Genomic DNA, 18,456 nt, shown 5'->3' on the forward strand with positions numbered 1-18,456 from the left:
ACTTGTTAATTTGTTTATTCTTTCGACTGTATACCAGAGACTCCTTCCCAGCCCTTCCACTTGCTAGCTTTTTAACATTGTGCAAGTCAGTCTGTGTCTCAGTTTTCTCATCCCTAAATTCTGAATGCTACTAGGGTAGTTACAAGGATTAAATAAGTTAATATGTGTAAAATATTGAGAAGAGTATCTGGCAGATAGCAAGTGCTTTATAAGTGTTAGCTATTAAGTGTTAGCTCATTGTGTTTGCCAATTAGTGGAAGGGAAAGAACAGACATTAAACAAGTAAGAAAATTAATTAATTAAATGATTATACATTGTAATTGAGTGCCAGTAAGGAAATAAACAGGGTATAGGGAAAAGGGGGAAGACTGGATCAGTGAGGTTTATATGAGAAAGTGACTCTTCCATGAAAGCAAAAAATCCTCCCTTGACACCACATAAAAGTAACTTCACAATCTTAACTACGCAATCGCTCCTGCTTCCATTCCCTTTTTTCATCATCACAGATCAGCCCCTCATTACCTCTTGCCTTGATCATAGCAGTAATCTACTAATCTGTATTTACCACCAGTTTTCACCAATCTATTGCCTACCCTACAGCCACACCCATCTTCCAGAACTCTATGGCCTAGAGTATCTTTTGAGCACCTACTCTATGCTACTTGCTTTATGAACATTAGCTTCTTCCACATTCACAACAACATGAAGAAAGTATTGTTATCTTCTATCTGCAGATGAGACAACTGAAACTCAAAGAAAATAAGTCCTCTGCTGAAGAGCCAACAGCTAGTAGATGTTATAGCCAGAGTTGGAGTAGAGGTCTCTGGATTCTAGAGTCTGTATGCCTTCTAGCTGTCTCCCTGAACATTTATTTTATTTATCATGTGATGACTATGGACCCAAGAAAATAATGATAGCAGATACTTATATAATATTTGCCATATGCCAGGCACTGTTACATGCATTCATTCATTCAATCAAAACAACTCTATGAAATAGGTACTACTGTAATCTCTATTTTAAATATGAGGAAATTGATGTACAAAGAACTTAAAAAACTTGCCTAAATTTCCATGAAGGGTCCAGGGAAATGATACAACCAACCACTTCCCTCTGACTCCTGTGTGCTTAGAATACATATATACTGATAGATGTCATTCTAGACTCTTGCTATTATAAGTATAGTCTGTGGTCCAGCAGCAACAGTGTCATCTAGGTATTTGTTAGAAAGTCAGAATCTTGGCTCTACACCAGACCTACTGAATCATAATCTGGTCTTTAATGATATCCCTGGATGATTTGTACACACATTAAATATAAGAGAAACATTGCTGTGGAGTTTCAAGGTCATCTACCTTAACAATCTCTTCAGGGACAGGGCAGAATGAAGAGGTACATTGATTAGCTATTTGCATTTTAATGTCACAGATGACATAAAGTGCTACAAAGTGCTTGCTGGAATTTATTTATTTATTTATTTATCTATTTTACATTTATTTAAATTCAATAAACACTTATATGTTAGTATGTCTCAGCCACTTTTTAAAAAAAGATTTTATTTATTTATTTTTAGAGAGAGGTGAAGAGAAGGAGAAAGACAGGGAGACAAACATCCATGTGTGGTTGGCTCACAAGTGCCCCCTCCTGGGGACCTGGCCTGCAACCCAAGCATGTGCCCTAACTGGGAATTGAACCAGCAACCCTTCAGTTCACAGGCCAAAGCTCAATCCACTTAGCTACACCAGCCAGGGCCCAAACACTGTTTTAAGTTTCTTATACATATTAACACTATGTTGTATATTAACTCATGTAGTCCTAAAAACAACCTTATAAGGAAGGGATTATTCTTGTTCCCATTTTACAGATGAGATTAGTGAATCCCAGAGTAGTTGAGTAATTTGCCCAAGTTCACATAGCTAGCAGCCTAAGACACAGGATTCCAGCTCACACAGTTTTCCCTCCTTCTAGGCCTCAACTCACAGTAACAGTGTCAGAGGCTTCATTCTGTGCCCAGATCTAAACAGGGACCATATATGGAGTTCACTGAAGACCTATTCAAAGTCATCTCAGGGCCTATTCAGCCTTTTTTTTTTTCACCAAAAACTGCTGCCCCTGTACTGAGATTCCACCCTATACTCCTAGCATACAGCTTTTGCTCACACAAAGCAGGGAGTCTGATCACGCCACATTGCTTGGTCCCCTTCCCCATGCCTTAGCTGAAAGTTTCCTTCCCCTCTATCCATAATGCTGTTTGCTTTTCCATGTTTTTTTTTTTTTGCCCTCCCCCTACCTCCATCTATCAAACAGCATTTGCCTTATTTGCATCTTATTATGCCTGGCTATGTCTACATTCTCTCTCTCTCTCTCTCTCTCTCTCTCTCTCTCTCTCTCTCTCTCTCTCTCTCTCTCTCTCTCCTCTTCCTGCCCCATCATGGCCCTTCTAGCCTGTACCCTATAGTTTAGCTATAAACTATATTACTATATAATTATTATTATACCATTATTCTCTACTGCGTTCTGTTCTTTGACTATGCAGTTTGTCTTATCTCTCCAATTTCTCTGTAAATTCTTTAACATCAGGACCTACTAATATTCCAGGACTTCTTTACTGCTGCCCCTGAGATCATGGACTCATAAATCCTCAGAGTGTCACTGCTGGAAGAACCCTTAGGGGCTATCTAGTTCATTTACTTCTTTGATCAGAGACTCTGGGGCCCACAGAAGGTGATTTCAATCCAATTCTCCTTTATTTTCAGTGGTCTTTCCCCTCCTTTATGTATCTTCTCCTCCTCCTGTATAAATCCTACTTACGCTTCTAAAAGGAAGAATGTGTGTGTGTGTGTGTGTGTGTGTGTGTGTGTGTGTGTGTGTGTGTGTTTTAAGTCAAGGCCACACCTGAGAGGCTTTTTCCACAAGTCTGAAAACTGTTACTTTTTCAACACTAATTTTCCCTGTCAAACTCCAGTCCTGCTAACACCAGTGTACAGAATTTTTGAGAAGCTGAGCTGCATCCTACTGTGAAATTGTCACAAGAAATGGAATCTGTGAAATGCCTCCAACCACCTGATCTTCCGTCTGTTTCTACAGACTAAGCAGGACCTGATTCTCTGCCCATCTACCTTCTCACCCCTGCTTCTGACCTGGAATTTTTCAGTTCCTGCCATAGGAGTGGCTTGGTCACTATTTACCACCTCCCCTTTTCCACCCTCCCCACTGTGTTCCTCTCAGGGGCGGCACTTCTTTGCGTAGCCACGCCTAGACACTTGAGTAGTCCAATAGCTGCCTCCTGAGTCCCACAGAGGTGGAGAACTAGGCGTAACATGAAAGGAAAAGAGATGGGTTTGGGCTGTTGTTGCTACACGTGGATGTGAACTGAGTCAGACAGGAGCTTTGATTGCAACGGATTTCATCTACTGTGAGTGTGGTATGCAGGCTGGGGGCTGAGGGGTGGGGGCTTGGTGGGATGGCTGGCCTGTCCTGAGGTACATTTGGCCAGGAATTTTGTTGTTGTAGCAAGATCCATCTATCCATCCATTTACAGGGTAAATATGGGGATACCCCCTGGCATGGCAAGGAAGTTCAGACCTGTGAGAAATAGGGGTGGAAGTTCAAGATCAAGTTAAGATGACCCTGTTTAGATTCTATAAAGTCAGAATGACTGGGAAAGCATCTGTAGCCATCTGTTAGTCTATCCATCCGTATCCAGAGAGTGCTGTTTCAGGTGCCAGGGACCTGTGATAGTGTTCTGATGGCCTTGGCAGTAAGTTCTTTCCTGTGTAAGCTTTTGCTGGACTCCTGTGGCCTCTGGGAACATGCCTGGATATGCCCAACCACCCTGAGCATCTAAAGTTGGGAGATGAGGAAGAGAGGGAGGCTGAGAGCTTAGTAGAGGGAGGGAGGGGTTGGATCAGACATGTGAAACATCCAGAGGGAAGTTTAGCTGCCAGCCCACCCATGTGGTCCCTGGGCAAGTCAGGGCTTGTGGAAAGAGCACACAGGCTCTATTTGGGGGCTTTCAGTCTTCCTCCTCACCCAGCCGGCTGGGTTTCACTTGATCCCTCACTCCTGGAATCTAAGCCCAGGGCAGTGATATTTTGATCCTGCCTTACCCCAAACACTGGCCAAGGCTGAGGCAGCTGTGAGAACTGGGAGACAAGAAAAGACCCGCCAGAAACTGGGCTGAGAAAGCAAAGACATCCAGGTCTGATTTGAACAAGTGTTAGCATGTCATGCAGAGTGACTAAGGCAGAAAAGTGAGGAACATCTTCTCCTATATACCTCTCCTATTCCCTCCTTCACCCTAACATACTTTTAATTCAACATAAGAGACTCACTGAACACCTATACTGTGTCATCCGTATGTGAGACAGAGAAATGCTTAAGATATAGCTTGTGCTCATGGAGACCTGACAGTCTTAACATGAGTATAAGAAAATATAAATATAACACAAGATAGTCTTAAAAGTTTCAGTCAAAATTCTTTGAGGTTATCAAATAAGGAATATAAAAAGTTGAGCCGAGGAAAATCAGAAGAAGGGTTTTGACTGTTTTCTGAAATCATAGTACCTTTCAGGGCTCCATAGCTAGACTACTTGAATTCATAGCTAATTTCCACCATTTATAAACTTGTGTGACATTGGACAAGTAAAATTACTTCTCTGAACGCTGATTTACTCTAGTCTAAGATGGAGATAATAATAGAGCTTACTTTATCACATTTTTGTTTGTAAGGATTAAATTAGATAATCCATATAAAATACTTGTACACACTTAGCACAGTGCCCGGACCAAAATAAGCACTCAATAAATGTTAACTATTATTATTATTTAATATGGACCATAAAGCACAGATAGGATTTCAACAGGTGGAGATAAGACAGAAAGCAGTCTAAGCAGAAAAAAAAAAAAAAAACAACAGGAACAACTGTTTGGAGGCAAGGAAGCTCAGGGCATGTGAAAAGAATACTGGTTGAATGGGATTTTAAAGTACAATTAGGGAAAAAGTGGAAGTTAAAATTGCCATGGTTAGATTGAGGCAAACCGGAACATTTTGGATGCTGTACTTTCTGATTGATTTGGCAGATAGTGGAAAGGCATTGTAGGTATCTGAGCTAAAGAAAAAAGTGAAATCTGTATTTCAGGATGAATAACCTGGTAAATATGAGCAAACTGGATTAAAATAGGGAAACATGAGAGATGTGTAAACCAAATGCAGAAAGGGAATAAGTTCCTGGAACTGAAGTGGTGGCTATGTGAATAAAAAGACAGCAGTGAATTTAACAAGGCACTACAAAAGTTTAATCTACAGAACTTAGAAGTTGATAAATTATAAGAGACTGAAAAATAAGGAATGAAAAATCAGAATCTGTTGGGATTGGCTTAGACTTTGAAAGGTTGTGCATTGCAATCACACTTCCATCCACTTCTGTGGATAGTTCAGTAGAAAGGATATACGCCTTCCAAATTAGACACAGTTATGTGTAAGTCCTGGGTCTGCTGCTTACCTGCTGTTCATGATCCTAAACATATTATTTATCTCTCATTCCCAACCATCATTGCACTTCCATTGGGCATTTAGAAATATGTGTGAAGAGTATGATTGATTTTTGCACAAATACTGAGATACTACTGAATTTAGTGCCAATGAATTTGATACAACAAAGAGCTGTTCTTCCTACCCATTTATACCAGTAGTAAGCCCAGTGAAAAATACTGAACTTCTCTGATTCTTGGTTTTCTGTGCTGAAGAACAGGGAGAGTAGTACCCATGTCATGGTGTTGATGGGAGGATTAAATGAAATAATCCCTGTAAAGTATCTAGCACAATATCTTACACATAGTAGGCTTTCATGAATCAGAATATTCTTTCACCTTAACTGACTTCACCTTAAAAACACCTTTGATAATCTCTGCTTTGAACACTCCCAGTGGGAGTGTTACTTACTGATCTCTGAAATCCATTACCTTCATGGGAAGCCTTGACTCTTCAAAAGTTCTTCCTTTGGTTAAGGGCAAAACCATCTTCCTGTGGCTTTTACCCAGAGATCCTAGTAATTCTCCATGGGGTCACTTACCATAGTTTTTTAGAGATCTGAAGACGAGAAACCACATCTTCCTGCATCCTCTATTCCGAGGTCAAGCAGCCTAGCTCTTCCACCATTTCTCATAGAGCATGGTGTCAACTCAAATAAGACTCTGAGGTTTTGAGCTATATGAATTGGGGCAATGGTCATGATTTTAAAATGATGGGAAACATTGCAAAAGGAATAGAATGAGTAAATGTGACAAGTTGCTTTGTAATGAACCATTCTTTTTTGTAACATACTATTTCTTAAGTCCTACTATGTGCCAGTTTATTTCAAATCTAGCACCCAATGACTCCTTATCACAGCTCAGAAAGGTACAAGTGTTCTTGTCTTAACTTTTTAAGTGGCAAAACAGGTCCAGAGAAAACGAAACTTGCTGGAGATTGTTTAGTTTAGATAGTATCTGAGCCAAAACTGGAAGCCATATTTTTTTTACTCCCAGGTCAGTGTTTTGTTTTGTTTTGTTTTGTTTTGTTTTGTTTTGCTTTGGTTTGGTTTGGTTTTCCATTTTCTGTGTCTCCTTGGATTTAAGGTGCAGACTGGGCAATTATGCTAACGTTGGCAGTAGAGAGGGGATCCATTAATTACCTTACACTAATTATTCCTTCTTTGAAGGAACTCATTTAGAGAAGCTGTTTAAGGGGGACAAAAGGCCCTAGTTCCAAAGTAGAGTCAAACAATACCTCTCTATTAAAGAACACAAGGCAGGCCAAAAACCCTACTTAAGATGTCTTCTTGAGCTGCTCCCACCTGAATGCCTCCTGCAAAGAGAGAGACATTTTTTGTAGCTACTCCTCAGAGCTGAAGCTTGATATTAAATGATAAGCACTTTTTTCTCTGTTTTTTTTTTCTTGGAAACTAGTCCCATTCATCAGTTGCCCCCTTGGGGTCTTAACAAGAGGGACATGAGTTAATTTTACCACCAGTCAGTAAAATGGAAGGAATATTCTTATGTGCTCATGTGAGATGTGAGGATGGCTAAATTTTGTCTTGGATTACAATGAACTGTATATGTTTTCTTATAAAACTATAATTTCCTAAAGGTAAAGAAGATGCTTTATTCAGCTCTGGTTTTTCTCTTCTCACCAAGTCCCATTAGAATGACTAGAATAAAAGGGTCTTGCCAAGTTTTTTTTTTAGTGCCCAAATAACCATTCTTCCTATCCTAGTGTGACTACAATAATGATATCTCTCAAGTACCCCAAAATACATCATGATATTCTTAAAAATAAAGGAAATGTTGAGTAACATATGTGGGAGAATAAAAAAGTAAGATGTTTTCACTTTTAGGAGTTTGTTAGTCACCATGTACATTAGCCAAAGTGAGTGGGCAGCACCAATTTCTTTCCATGGGCCACCTCTCCCTGACCCAGCCCACCCTTAAAATTGTTCCTGTTGAGGGTAAAATAAGCCAAGATTAGGCTTTGGAAATGCAGAAAAAAAGAGAGAGAGGAACTAGAGCCATGGCAATATATTCACTGAGTGATCAGTCCTGAACTTGGACCTACCCTCTCTTTAATTATAGAAAGTACACAATCCACTGGGCCCTGGATTTGGAAACTTGGATTCTGGTCCTGGCTCTGTCACTGACCAACTGTGTTACTTTAGGAAAATCCTAGTCCTAGAGAAAGGAAATCTTTTCTCTGGGCCTCAGTTTCCCCATCAGGATCATCAGGGAATAGGATTAGGTTATCTTGAAGAATCCTTTTGGGATTTCATGATAATATGTTTCCAATTATCTGATGGTTTGAAGTTTTAACCAGTTCCTGAAGAGAAGAAAAATAAGTGATAATGAAATGTGTTGTCTTGTGAGTTCTGATGTGGCAGTTACTGAAAGAGTTCAAGTAGAGCTGAGTGGTACTTTTTTAATTGGACAACAGGAAGCTGGGACTAAGATGAGTTTCAACTCCAGTTTTACATTTTTAAAAGATTTTATTTATTTATTTTTAGAGAGAAGGGAAGGGAAGGAGAAAGAGAAGGAAAGAAACATCAATATGTGGTTGCCTTTCAAGCACCCTCTACTAGTGACCTGGCTTACAACCCAGGTGTGTGCCCTGACTGGGAATCAAACTTGCAACCCTTTGGTTCACAGGCCTTCTCTCAATCCAGTGAGCTACACCAGCCAGGGCCCAACTCCCTTCTAACTCCAAGATTGTAGGATTCTGTGAATTGTCTTACAGAATATGCATTTATATATGAGACCACACACTTTTTATTACATCAGTTTCACCCTTCTCCCACCATCCTCCAAGTTTTATACCTTTTTTTCTTGGTCATCCAAAAAAAAAATGCAAGCATTATTTTAGTATCAGAATCCCATTATGTATAGGCAAGCTTCATTCTATGGACTGATTCTCACATTACAATTATTTAACAATAATTGGTCCTGAACTATGCTTGCATATGTCCATTCATTTGAACATTTGCTTTGTTATAATATTTCATTTTCTGGCCTGTGAGGCAGAAATGTTGTGCCTGATAGAATTTAGATTGCTATGGAAGGGAAAGGCAGTGTTCTTATTGACATCTTCAAAGAGATAGAGCTATTCCAGACTGCTTGATAAATTAGGGTGGAGAGAGTGTGGGGCAAGACCAAAAAAAAATGTTTAATAGATGTCAGAAATTAGTGCACATGACTGAGTTTTACCCAGTTCCAGCCCTGAAAAAAATCATACCATGAATTCAATTTCCAGCTGGGACAACTCAGCCAAAAGCATAACCATCTTGGGAATTCAATTAATATCCACTCCCAGTGCTGCTGGTGGGGTAACTAATTTTTGATGATACCATAATTTTATGGTATCTTGTCATGCTTGATACATGAATAAGCGAATCACTTTGGCAAGGGCCACAGCAGAGCAGCAAGTGCTTCAGTTATTGTCTGAGTGTTCATCTGGACTGTGGCTTATCTCCAATGTCCTTTGCTCTCCAGCTCTGGGTGGGATAATAACATCACAACAACCCCTTACATGTGTAGTACGACCCAGAGTTTCCAGAGCACTCTCACATACATTATCTCATTCTTCCCTTGAACATCATCCAGGGGAGTTTCTGTGCCTTTGCTCCCACTTGGGAAGACTGTTTCAGCAATCACTAAAAGAATATTTTCTCATCATATTCAGCCCAAAGTTTGCTTTTATTAATTATATCACTATAGTCTTGGCTACACAGTCTTTTTTCTCCTCGCTTTCACAATTCTTCCTAAGCCATTGCCAGGCACTAACCAAATATTTATATACTTGGTAGCTCTTTGTCCTCCTCAATTTAGAGTCTTTTAAGTCATGTTTGTCTCTTTAAGTTCATACTTTTTTTGTTGTGGATGTTTGTGCTCACACATGTTTTGAAGGAGAAAGAATGTAACTCATATGGTTAGCATTTGCTTTTGGCTGAATGCAAATGGCTCAGTTCAATTGGTTATTAATTGTATCTGTACAGTGACAACTGCTTTTAATAATTTTTTTCTTTTTCTATCCCAGCACCTTTATCATTATCTGTTGTTCTGTACATTCAAATAAAGAGCAAGGTAAGTAGGTGAAACTTCTTTAATTTTTCATGGCTTCCTTCATTGTCCTCTGTTGCTACAGTAATCTTAATATTAGTAGAGTAGATGATGTTATCACTATCATTTGAAATTTTTCAGCCACTTTGGAAATGGAAAGAGAAGCCTTCTGTAAACTGTAATAACCATCTGTGGTTCCTTTTTTTTTAATTTTATACATTTAAGGTTTATTTATTTTTTATTAAATAATTTTTTGTTGTTTTTCCATTACAGTTGTCCCAATTCTTTCCCTTTGCCCACCTCTGCCCATCCCACCCTCCCCCGCTCCCACATTCAATTCCCACACTGTTGTCCATGTCTGTGGGGCATTAATACATGTTCTTTGTCTACTGCCTTCCCCTTCTTTCCACCATTGTCCTCCTCCCCCCTCCCCGCTGGTCACAGTGATACCACTGCTGGGATTACATCATAAGAATCCCAAATCACCAATTCAAAAGAACCTATGTACCCCTATACTCATACTGGCTCTATTTACAATAGCCACATGCTAGAAACAACTTAAATGCCCATCAGTAAATGAGTGGATCAAAAAACTGGTACATTTACAGAATGGAATACTATGCAGCACAAAGAAAGAAGGAACTCCTACCTTTTGCAACAGCATGGTTGGAACTGGAGAGTACTGTGCTAGGTGAAATAAGGCAGTCTGTGAAATCAAATACCGTATGATCTCACCTATAAAGAAGAATCTAATGAACAAAATAAACTAATAAACAAAATAGAACCACAAGCATGGAAACATGGATTAGACTGGCAGTGATAAGGGGGGAGGGGGAAGAGGGACAATGGTGGAAAGACAGGGAAAGGACTAGACAAAGAACATGTATGAACGACCCACAGGCATGGACAACAACAGTGTGGGAACTGACTATGGGAGTGGGGGGGTGTGGTGGAATGGGCAGGGGAGGGCAAAGGGGGGAAATTGGGATATCTGTGGTTTCTGAATTATTTCTATTCTATGAACATATAATATACTTGAACATTAAAAGGGAATTTACTTTTATCACATGCCTACAAAGTAAAATCAAAATAATGCATCTCTAATCCTGATGCTCATTCACCTCCCTGTACCAAAAACTGACAGTGTTACTCACCCCCTTTTTTTAAAATCAAAGACCTTCTCTTATATAACCACAATGCAAATGTGTAAAAATCAGGTAATTACCATTGATAAAACACTTCTACAATCCACAAACATTCAGATTTCACCCATTGTCTTACTTGTCCTCTGAAGTAAGAATCTTTCAGGTCCAGGATCCAATCCAAGGTTACCTGTTACATTTTAGTTGTCATATCTCTTTAGCTTTCCTTCATCTTGATCAGTCTAAGTGTCTTTATTTTGTCTTCTCAACTTTGACATTTTGAAGAGAGGGGCCAGTTATTTTGTAGAATGTACCTCAATTTGGGTTTGTCAGATACTTCATTACATTTGGGTTATGCATAGTTGGCAGGAATATTCCAGAGGTGATGTGATGTTCTCATTGATCCTACCAGGTGGCAGGAGACTGTGACTTGTTCTCATATTGGTGATGTTAACTTTGATCACCAAATCCTAGACATGTCCTCCAAGTTTCTCTAGTGTAAAGTTACTATTTTCCCCTTTGTATTAAATAACTAACCTGTGGGGAGATAGATCACTTGAAGTTATATGAATATTGTGTTCCTTACAGTAATTGATGGCTCATGCCTGAATCAAATAATGATTGCCAAATAGTCATTTATAAAGTCTATTATTCCTCCTACATTTATTATTGACATTTTACTGTATAGGTCCTTTCTTCTCCCATACTTACTTACTTCTGTCAGTATGAATCCATGGATTCTGATTTTATTCAATGGGTTATAATCCACTACTATCATTACTTATTTTGATGCTCAGATTGTCCTATATCTAACCAGTGGGAGCTCCTTTAGGCTACCACCTGTGCCTGTCATTCTTTGAGTACATTCTACTTCTGGCACAAGATGGTCCAGGCGTACTCTCCCAGCCCCAGTCCTGGACTCAGCCACTTTGCTAAGTACCCCTAGGTCTTTTTAGTGGGGAGAGTTATTAGAACCCAAGATCTGGAAACTAGGTGTGCCCACTGCCACTAAGGTGTTATCACTCATGTCCTTCCAGTGGGCAGATTGGGGAAAATGGCCATTTTATATTATCTTTGCCTTTCATCATTTTATATCTGTAGCTCCTTTCTCTTACTCCAAGAAGTCTGTCTGTCAAGAAAATCAATATATTTACTTCTTTGTTCAATTCTACAATATACATCAACTTTGTTTCAGAATTACTACACTCACACTGCTATTAGCAATAAACCTACTAAGCTGTTAAATCAAAGTGAAGTTTTCTTTGTAGTTCTTTTGATCCTTATATCTTCAAACTGAGAGGAGTGAAAATACTATAGCTAAAAGATACTTAGAATCTTTTCCACTTTTTTTATTATGGTTGTTATCCACTTGGTATATAGTTAAGTTTTTCTGTTTCTGTTTGTTTCCAGCTTTGAAGTTAAAAAATCCTTATTGATTTAACTTCTGGCATTTCCATTATGATGTGTCTTGGTGTGGGCCTCTTTGAGTTCATCTTGTTTGGGACTCTCTACACTTCCTAGACCTGGATGTTTGTTTCCTTCAACAGGTTGGGGAAGTTTTCAGCCATTATTTCTTTAAATAGGTTTTCTATCTCGTTCTTTGCCTCTTCTCCTTCTGAACTCTCTATGATTTGAACATTGTTACTCTTAATGTTGTTCCAGAGGTCCCTTAAACTATCCTCATTTTTTAATCTTTTTTTCTTTTTACTGTTTCAATTTGGTGTTTTATGCTACCTTGTCTTCCAAATCGCTGGTTCGATCCTCTGCTTCATCTAATCTACTGCTGATTCTATCTAATGTTTTCTTTATTTCAGTTAGTCTTCACTTCTGACTGGTTATTTTTTAGATTTTTATCTCCTGTTTTATGTTTCCTATCTCTTTGTTGCAGTATCACTGAGATCATTGAGGATCCTTATAACCAGTGTTTTCAACTATTTATCTGATAGAGTCCTTGTCTCTGTTTAACTTAGTTCTTTTTCTGGGGTTTTGTCCTGGTGTTTCATTTGGAACATATTTTCTGTGTACTCATTTTGGCTCTCTCTGTTGGTTTTTATTAATTAGGCAAAACAGCAACCTGTCCCAGTCTGGAAGAAGTGACTTTGTGTAGGAGATACTCCTTTGTAGACTACATGTATTAGGTGTCTTTGGCAGGCCAGTTGAAGTATGCATGGGCCACAGGGAGTGGCAGGGCAGGGGGTGGATCCAAGGCTTAGCAGGGCCTAGAGTTGCAGGTAGAATGGGCTCAGGTTTCAGGTAATCCCAGGAGTAAGCCACACCAGGACCTGGAACCAAAGCTAGAGCAGGTGCAAGCTATAGGGATTCCTAGAGGTAAGCTGCTGAGGCTGTAGCTGACACTGGGTTTTACCTGCAGGAAGTCCTGGAGACAAGTCATACCTGATTGGAAGCTGTAGCTAGGCCAGTATGAGTTGGGGGAATTCCTGGAGGCAAATCCCATGGCTGGAAGCTAGAGCTGGAGCAGGCTACAGAGAGACCTGTTTCTGTGTGGTCTCTCTCTGTCTGTATTAAGTTAGCCCTCAGTTCTTCAAGGGGAATTGCTCTGTCTGTAAATGTAAATTTGATGTGTTCCTGGGAGGAGCTGAGTTCAGAGTCTTCTTATGCTACCATCTTCAACAACAAGCCAAGCAGTGGAGAAATGTACTCCCAATGTTGACCTCCCCACTGAAACATAAGTTTAAATGGACACTTGCTTTGGGAGATTCAGATGGGCCTCACCCTTTAATTCTTAAAATGTTGTCCTATATTACCCTATTCAAGTTCTGTTCTTTATTTCATGGATTACCCTTCTTGGTTACTGCTGCCTATTCCTTCTCTTCTAACTTCAAATATGGATGTCCCTCAATATTTTGTTTGTTTTGGGCATTTTTCTCTGCTCTAGGCCAGCGATTTTGAAGCGGTATGCCACAGAACTTTTTAAAACATACCATACCTGACTGTTTAGTCAGGGGCACTGACCTTTATTCCCCTAGATTATCAAATAAATAAGTGAGTATAGCCAACACAACAGTAGCCATCTGGTGTGACTGAATCAAAATCATACCTGTTTTACTTCTGTAGAATTGGCAAAAAATATATTTTTTGGTATGCCACAGAATTTTAATAATTAGTTTATGTGTATCATGAGATGAAAATGTTGAAAATTGCTGCTCTAGGCCAGCGGTTCTCAATTTCCCAGAAGTTTTAGTTTAACTGGTCTTAAGATATAGGTATTATTTTAAAGCTCCCCAGATGATTCTGATGCACACCTATGACATAGACTTTTTATGCATTTGATTTGTCCTTAGCCCTAGTCTATGTTCTATGTATTTTAGTTGCCTGCTGGACACCAGCACTGACAGGCTGCAATTCTACATTCTAAAAATAATTTGAAAAACTGAGCATGTTATCTTTTCTTTTAACAAGCAACTTCTTTTTTATACTCTCCATAGCCCTGAGGTTCTCCTGGTTTTCCAAGCAAAAAACTCTCAGAATCTTCTCTGACTCATGTCTTCCTTGGCTCTCATATCTGTAGAATTGCAAGGTCCTATTGACTTTCTTTGTAAGGTCTGTATCTCTCATCATCCATTCCTTTTTATTCCTATTGCTACCACCTTTGTCTTGGCCTTTATCTCTTAAGGCTTGGGCAGTTACTCTGCATAGGCATTACTTAAAGCATACTCAGATTAATGTTCAGAAAATACCTTTTTTCTTTTTTTAGTTTATTTATTTATTTATTAACATTTTTAATTACTTTATTGTTGTTCAATTACAGTTGCCTGCATTTTCTCCCCACCACTCCCCCCACCCCATCCAAGTCCACCTCCCTCCCTATTTTTTAACATTTTGTTATTCAAGTACAGTTTTCTGCCTTTCCCTCCCACACCTCCCCCAACTTAAAATGTTACTGATGAAAACTTTAAAATTTTAAGATTTTATTTATTTATTTTTAGAGGGAGAAAGAAAGGGGGGAAGAGAGGGAGAGAAACATCAATGTGAGAGAAACATCAATCAGCTGCCCCTCATAAGCGTGCCAACCAGGGACAGAACTGGCAACCCAGGCACGTGCCCTGACTGAGAATTGAACCAGCAGCCTTTCATTTTGTGGGATGACACCCATCCAACTGAGCCACACTTGATGTGGACACCAGCCTGCAATGTCCATGGCATTGTGGATGAGATACAAGACAAATTCACACGGACTACCGAGTCCTATGGAGGAAAAGGGATGGCACATATGCTCTCTGAAGGGAAGAGTGCCTCAGAGCACTTCAGCCACTCTTTCAAGAGGAGAGCACCCTGACCCTTGCCTTGACAAGCTTTTATTGGCTTTCTAATAGTATACATCAAAGAAGGTTTTCATTCATTATACTTAGGTTTGCTTTAGGTAATTACTTTTTACAGATAGCAATAGAAAGTATGATACTGATTACTTCTTACAGATTAACAATGAAAAAATGCTGCAAATGCAAGGTAATGATAAGAGTAATTGGTCTGGTTACACTTCAGCCCTTGGGAGAATTAGCACAGACTTCAGGAAGTTACTTTAAAGATATGCAGTAAGCATTTTCTGCCTCAACAGGGTGAGGGAGTTTTAGCAAGAGCAAGTCACAAAGCAGCCCAGGTATAATGCAGGCCTGGTTTCCCATGGGAGAATCAATCTGTGAATTTGGCTCCTGCGTGCCACAATGCACCTATTGGGCTTTTCAATGGGGCTGAGCTACAATTGCCATTGCCAGGCAGATTGGTTCCCTACACACACTGGTCAGGATGAAAAATTAAATATCAATGACAGGCTAATAGGACCTCCATTCCCTATTTTAGGGTTCACTACTACCTGAGAAATTACATTAAACTCATGGATCTTTTTTTAGAGTTTTTATTTATTTACTTCTTAGAGAGAGGGGGAGGGAGGGACACAGAGAAGGAGAGAAACATTAGTATGTGAGAGATACATAGATTGGTTGTCTCTTGCACACCCTGAACTGGGGATCCTGGCCTGCAACCCAGGCATGTGCCCTGACTGGGAATCAAATCTGTGACCTTTTGGTTCACAGGTTGGCCCTCAATCCACTGAGCCACACAGGCCAAGTCTAAACTCATGGATCTTAAATTACCTGTGAGTTCTGGTTTTGTTTATTACTAGTTAAATAAGTTTAGGGGAATTTTTTCAAATTTGTTTTTTTTCAATATCTATTAAGTGATGCTAATAATCTCTGACTTACTTTTAGGGTTATTATAAGTATCCATTGGACTAACTGATGTGAAACCCCTTAAAAATGTGAAACCTTTCACTCAAGCAGAAGATTGTTACCACTATTTTGTATATTTTTACCATATACTCCACCAACAAATATTTATTTAGTGTCTATTATGTGGCAGGCACTCTTCTAAGTAGGGAAGATAAAGTAGTGAACACTACATAATAGTTGGAAGAGGAACCAGCAATAAAGAAATAAATATAATATATTATGTCACATTGTCATAAGTACTATTGAGAAGAATAAAATAGGAATGTGAGATAGGGAACATGGAGGAAAGTTGCATTTTTTTTCTACTTTATTTTTATGGTGTATTCTAATTGTCCTGATTTTTTGCCCTTTTGCCCCCTCCACCTAGCTCACCCCCTGCTCCCACAGTCAATCCCTTCTCTGGTGTCCATGTTCATGAGTCATTCACACATGTTCTTTGACTAATTCCTTCCTCGTTCTTCCACCATTCTCCCATCCCTCCTCCCCTCCTGCAGCTCTCAGTCTGTTCCATGTTTCCATGTCTCTGGTACTATTTTTCTCATTAGTTTATTTTGTTCATTGGATTCCACTTTTAAGTGAGATTATATGGTATTTGTCTTTTGCCAACTGGCTTATTTCACTTAGCATAATACTCTTCAGTTCCACCCATGCTGTCACAAAAGGAGGGAATCCCTTCCTTCTTCCTGCTGAGTAGTATTTCATTATTTAAATGTACCACAGCTTTTGAATCCACTCATCTACTGATGGGCACTTCAGCTGTAGTCGTAGTTTTAAAAGACTGGTTAGAGAAGCCTCACTAAAACAATGATATAATAACAAATACTGAAGAAGATGAGGGAGGTAGCCATATAGATATCTGGAGGAAAAACATACCTGACTGAGGAAACAGTAGATGTGAAGGCTTAAAGTGGGAGCATTTCTCATTGAGTTTGAAGAATAGCAAAAAGGTCGACATGGTTGGAGTTAAAGAGAATAGAAGAGTAGTATATCATGGGGTCAAATGGTAATGGGTTAAGAGGAGGTAAGCAGATCATATAAGGTCTCATTGGTCAGAATAAGATCTTTAGTTTTATTGAGTGACGTGGAGAGCCATCGGTGGATTTTGAGGTTGGAAATTGTATGATCTAACATGTTTTCAAAGAACCACTCCACCCTTAGTACCTTTATCACCCATTCTTTCTAGAAAGGAAATGGAGGGGCCCCAGGTTACTTCTTTACCAAGCCCCTTCTGATTGTGGGGAAACAGAAAAACCTTTTCCTGATTGTACTTTATATCCAGAAAAAATAAACAAGAGCCAAAAATAGCCACCAATACAGTGATTTTCAAAGTTGGCTGCACATGAGAATAACCTGAATTTTAAGATTCCAAAGTTTCAGGTTGCACCTCTAATTACATCAGAATATTGGTAATAGGTCCCGAGAATCAGTATTTTTGAAGTTCTCAATGTGCAGCTATACTGAGAATTACTAGTCAGAGAAATTGGCCAAACTCTCATGGCACAAATGGGAACCTTGAGTCCACCACTGCGGAGGTACATGCTTCTAATAGCAGAATTGGGCTTGGGGCCACTCACTATACTGAGGAACAAAAAATTTAGAAATACTGGGACATGGAGAAGGTAAGTTGTTTAATAGTTTGTAAGCAGGTTATGGGCAAGAGAAATCTAGGATAAGAATCTCCCTGAGCTAGGCCAGGAAAGGGAAAGATGAGAACAAGCACCAAATGTTATAGCAACATTTGGACTATAGGCCAAACACCTATAAATGATGAGGGCACTGTATAGATTAGAAGCTTGATTCTGAAATAAAGTAGCATTTTCAATGCCAGGCTGAACAACTACTTTGATTTGTGCCAGTCCTGTACATGTGGGAAATTGAGTAGGCTCACAGGAGAGGAATGGGCAGGGCATGTGCCAGCCACTGTCTTCCTCACCCTGTTTAATCCCACACCTCCTGCACTGCCCAGGCAAAGCAAATATCTTCCCAAAGGCCTAAATTCTTAATTTAGCCCTGTTATCCTGTACTGTCCACCCAACCTAGATAGAGAGAGCATGTTTCACCCCACTGGCATGTGCAAATTGAGAAGAGCAGCAGCCGTAAGCTACAGCCAGAGGCAGCTGCACAACCAGCAGTCTAAGTACCTTACATCCAGCAGAAACTTGGCCAACATTGATTATTCAGGGCAGAGTGAGCTAATGTGGGGATTATTATTAAGGTCAGCCTCATTGCTTCTCTTCTTCCCAGTCTACTTGCATTCTTATTCTTCTAGGTTATTTATTTATTTATTTATTTATTTATTTATTTATTTATCTATTTATTTATTTTTGGCCAATCAGAACAGGTGGGTGGGCAGGGAGAGCTGCCACATGACAGAGATAAATGAAATGAGCAGGCATTAGTAATTTTGCCATTTGTCAGCCTCTTTGGTTAAACCCAATGAGAATACCCAAATAGCACTTACTAGCATCCATGTTGTAGCATGT

At 39.5% G+C, this 18,456-nt stretch overlaps 1 protein-coding gene across 1 annotated transcript in view; it reads left to right on the top strand.

The window, feature by feature from the left end:
- The first annotated feature begins 3,327 nt into the window (after positions 1 to 3,327).
- EDA2R (ectodysplasin A2 receptor) overlaps positions 3,328 to 18,456 on the top strand; it is a 62,048-nt gene continuing 46,919 nt past the window's right edge. The window contains exons 1-2 of the mRNA XM_045847460.1: positions 3,328 to 3,415; positions 9,563 to 9,609. The gene's annotated coding sequence lies outside the window, so the exon portion shown is untranslated. The remainder of the gene's footprint in view (positions 3,416 to 9,562; positions 9,610 to 18,456) is intronic.

Source organism: Phyllostomus hastatus, unplaced genomic scaffold (genome assembly GCF_019186645.2).
Source record: "Phyllostomus hastatus isolate PE091 unplaced genomic scaffold, TTU_PhHast_1.1 phas_contig_551, whole genome shotgun sequence".
Taxonomy (NCBI): Eukaryota; Metazoa; Chordata; class Mammalia; order Chiroptera; family Phyllostomidae; genus Phyllostomus; species Phyllostomus hastatus.